General features: G+C 37.7%; 1 pseudogene; it reads right to left on the bottom strand.

Moving 5' to 3' along the window:
* Window positions 1-2798: 2798 nt before the first annotated feature.
* On the bottom strand, window positions 2799-3423 carry LOC103301325 (60S ribosomal protein L10a-like; annotated as a pseudogene).
* Window positions 3424-4576: the final 1153 nt, after the last annotated feature.

Genomic DNA, 4576 nt, shown 5'->3' with positions numbered 1-4576 from the left:
TTCTGTATCTAAACATACCTAACTTAAAAAAGTTATAGTAAAATTATGCTATAAAAATAAAAAATGGTACAGCTGTATAGGGCACTTATCATGAATTGATCTTGCATGACTGGAAGTTGCTCTGGGTGAGTCAGTGAGTGAGTGGTGAGTGAATGTGAAGGCCTAGGGCATTATTATACACTACTATAGACTTTATAAACATTAAGCGACACTAAATTTATTTTAAATTTTTTTTCTTTTGGTGCATGAAATGATGCTCAACCAACTGAGCCACACCAGCCAGAGGTAAAATTTTATTTCTTTAATAATAAGTTAGCTTATTATAACTGTTCTACTTTATAAACTTAAAAAATTTTTAAACTTTTTGACTCTTGTAATAATGTTTATCTTAAAACACAAACACATGTACAGCTGTACAAAAATATTTTTTCTTTATATACTTATTCTATATGATTTATTTTATTTAAAACAAATTTATTTTTTACTTTTTAAATGTTTTTGTTATAAACTAAGATTAAAAACACACATTAGCCTCGGTCAGTGGTCGGCAAACTCATTAGTCAACAGAGCCAAATATCAACAGTACAACGATTGAAATTTCTTTTGAGAGCCAAATTTTTAAAACTTAAACTTCTTCTAACACCACTTCTTCAAAATAGACTTGCCCAGGCCGTGATATTTTGTGGAAGAGCCACACTCAAGGGGCCAAAGAGCCGCATGTGGCTCGCGAGCTGCAGTTTGCCGACCACGGGCCTAGGTCTACACAGGGTTGGGATAATCAATATCAATATCTCTACATCTTGTCCCACTGGAAGGTTTTTAGGGGCAAAAACAGAACTATCATCTCCTATAGCAATGCCTTCTTCTGGAATACCTCCTGAATGACTTGCCTGAGGCTCTCTTTGAGTACGTGTCACTCTTTTCAGAGGTATGCCCATGATGGTTTGCTTAATTTTTCTGTCATCATAGATTTGCTTGTAAGCAGATAATGCAACATGACATTCCTCTCCATTAAAGAAAACCTTTCCATTTTAGAGTCGATGTTTTCAAACATTTTAAGGAGTTTGTTGAGATCTGCCAAAAATTCTGCTAAACCCACCACTGTGAATTTTCTTGAGGATTATTCTTTTTCTTCTCCTGTAGTTTCATTTTCTCTTCCCTCTTCTTTAAGCCATGTGCTCCTGTTTCATTTTCAACAACTCATTAGTCAATTCCTCAGAAACCACATCAAGGAGCTCATCAATGTCATCCTCACCCACAACCAGGTTAAAGCTGTTTGCCATCTCAACCATAGCTTTGTTGATGTTTGCAACTTCCTCATCCTTGGAATATCCTATGAAGGAATGTATGAACGAACCTCTTCAGTGTCTTCTTTTGGATGCCATTCATACATTCTTTGGTCACATTACCCCAAACCCAAACAAGGTTCTTGATGCAGTCAGAGATGTTATTATTTCAGAATTGCATTTTTCTCAGTGTCTTCCTCAGTTGCAACAATAGCCTGGGCAAAGATCCTCTTTAGTAGGAAGCCTTAAAACATTCTATAACTCCTTGATCCATTGATTGAACAAAAGAGGCAGTTTTGAAGAGAGGAACACTGCTTTGATGTTGGTATATAGATCACCAATAAAATTAGGATATCTGGGAGCATTATTAACAACAAACAAAGTTTTGAAAGATATGTTATTCTTCAATCAGTACATCTCCATTTCATTTAGCTGACTTCACATTAGCACTCACAGACTTACTACTCTCTTTTACATTATGTAATGAGTGATAATTCTTGAATCATTTATACCACCCAGAACTAACAGTAAATTCAAAACCATAATTTAATTTTTTTTTCTTTCCATACCATAAACAGACTTTTTCTTTGGCTGTGATCATCATGATACAGAGAGGGATATGCTTCTGTGTCTGATCTTCAATTGAGGTCATTAGTAGTTTCTCCATGTCTAATATAGGCTCTTCTTGAATTTTTGTTAGTTTTGTTGCTTTCAATGAAGCAGAGGCTTTAATAGCTTCTGTCGCTTTGTTCTTGTTCTTTAAGATCAAAGCTCTGGTGGCATGGGACATGCCTGACTGGAGAGCAATAACCATCACTGATTTTCCACTTCGTAGTCCTTAAACACCTTTAATTTTATTTTCAGGTCAATCACTTGATGTGGCCTCTTCCTGTCAACATTAGCAGCGGATTTTGTATGCTTAGGGACCATGATGAACAAAACAACAAGAGATTAAATCAAGCACAAGAGAAAATGTTGCAATCAAGAGATGCAGTAAACACAAGATGAATGGGGCTGCTGCCAGCATAACATGGCATAATGTTTAACTTTTTAAAAAAATAAATAGAAAGGGTACACTCTAAAATAGTGATAAAAGTATAGAATTAAAAACACATAAACCAGCAATATAGACATTTATTATGTATCATTATTAAGGTCTAGGTACTTATATAATTGTATTGCTGTATTTTTATATGACTAGCAGAGCAGTAGGTTTGTTCACACCGGCATCAACACAAACACAAAAGTAATGCATTGTGCTATAACATTACAATGGCTATAACATCACTGGGTGATAGGAAGTTTCAGCTCTATTATAATCAATGGGATCACTGTCATGTATGGGGACCATCATAAATAAAACATCATTATGCAGTGCATGTGTATTAAGAAATATATGTCTATTTTATTTCTATAATATATGAATTTGCACATATGTGAAGAATAAAACTATTTTTTTCATCAGAAACACTCATATATTCTTTTTTTTTTAAATAGTAGCAGTATGGTTTACTAAGCTGTGCCTTTGTACAGGCGCTGGGGCTTGCCCATGGTGCTCTTGATGTTTAAAGCCTGGACATTCTGCCTGTTCTTTTTGAGCAATGACACCAGGAAATTGACAGCTAAGTGGATAATGTGCACAAGTTCATCATCTGTCATCTTCACCTGGCCAACAGCCACTGCCAGACACAGCACCTTCTTCATCTAGCACTTGATTGTGGATTTCACTTCATTAAGTTTGGCCAACATGTTCTCATTGTGGGTCAGCAAGGAAGAGAACTTGCCAGTCTTATTCAGGCCTTGGCCCAGGATTCCTGGGATCTGCTTGATCAGAGATTTTGAAGCCAAAAAGGCATCATATTTCTTGACCAGCTTCTTGACCAGTTTCTTAGTTTGTTGAGTTTCTTTAACGCCTCGATATCCATGGCCTTGGCTTCATCACAGTGCTGCTGGTCCCCCAGAACACATGTATTGAAGCCTGATGGTGTCTGAGAGAAGCGTTTTTCCTTCTGAGGGTCATAGTTCTTCAAGTTGATCTTCAGCTCCACCATTTCCAAAAACTTATCGTACTTGTGCTGGTTCCGGTGCAGGACTTTCCACACTGCCTCAAGGTATCATAAGAGACTTTGCTGCTCATGGTCCCCAAAACTGGAAAAGAGTCAAAGGTTGTTTCTGTAGCAATTATCACAGCTTCATTCCTTCCTCCCTCTGACTTTCAGTATTGCTGGGGAAAGGGGAGTAAAAGGATAGGAAAACATTGGAAAGCAAAACAAATATAGTCTCTGCTTTCCCCTACCAGGAGCTTATACTCTAATAACAAAGACAGGTATTAATTAATCACACAGGCAAATCGAAAAGTCCAGTTTTGAAAAGTGCTGGGAAGGAAAACTTCCACATGTTGTGAGAGAATAATATGAAGGCCTAATTTAGACTGGTAGACAAAGTAAGGCTTCTCAGGGAATTTCTATGTATTAGAAATCTGAATAATGAATAGGAGTTAAGTAGATGAAGACTGAAGAAAAGGAAGAACACTTCAAGCTGAGCGAACAGTGTGTTAAAAGTCCCCCTGACAGTAGAGACATCAGGAGGAGGGACTGAAAGAAGTGGTTGAATGTAGAGAGTAGGGGTGTACAGTTTGAGTTGTAATTAGAGATATAGTAGGGGACAAATCATGAAAGGCCATGTTAAGAAGTTTATTTTTTCTATAAACAATGGGAAACCACTGAGGAGTTTAAAGGATGGGCAACACAGCCCTAGCCAGTTTGGCTCAGTGGATAGAGCATTGGCCCACAGACTGAAGGGTCCCAGGTTCACTTCCAGTCAAGGGACATATCTTGGTTATAGGTTGATCCCCAGTGTGGGGCATTCAGGAGCCAGCCAATCAATGATTCCCTTACATCATTGATGTTTCTATCTCTATCTCCCTTTCCCTTCCTCTCTCTGAAATCAATAAAAAATAAATAAAGCATGGGCAACACAATCAGATTGGCTTTCATTAAGGCCACTGACTGCAGTGTGAAGTAGACTGATTGAAGGTGGTAAGTATGGATGCAGGAGGATATTGAGTCCAGTGAGAGATGTTGGTGGCTTGGACTATGGAGATAGCAATGGAGTCTAGTATGGCAGGAGAGAAGTGGGTGAATCCAGAATATGTTTGTGGGCTAGAACTCACAGAATTTATTGACGGCTTGTATGTGGGAATGAAGAGGTAGGATGTGTTAAGGAAAATTTCTCAGGTTTTTACCTGGTGCAAATGAGTGAATGGTGGTGTCATTCATTAAGATTAGGAG

Source organism: Eptesicus fuscus, chromosome 1 (genome assembly GCF_027574615.1).
Source record: "Eptesicus fuscus isolate TK198812 chromosome 1, DD_ASM_mEF_20220401, whole genome shotgun sequence".
Taxonomy (NCBI): domain Eukaryota; kingdom Metazoa; phylum Chordata; class Mammalia; order Chiroptera; family Vespertilionidae; genus Eptesicus; species Eptesicus fuscus.
The sequence above is the reverse complement of the archived record's forward strand: the minus strand, read 5'-3'. Positions and strand labels throughout refer to the sequence as shown.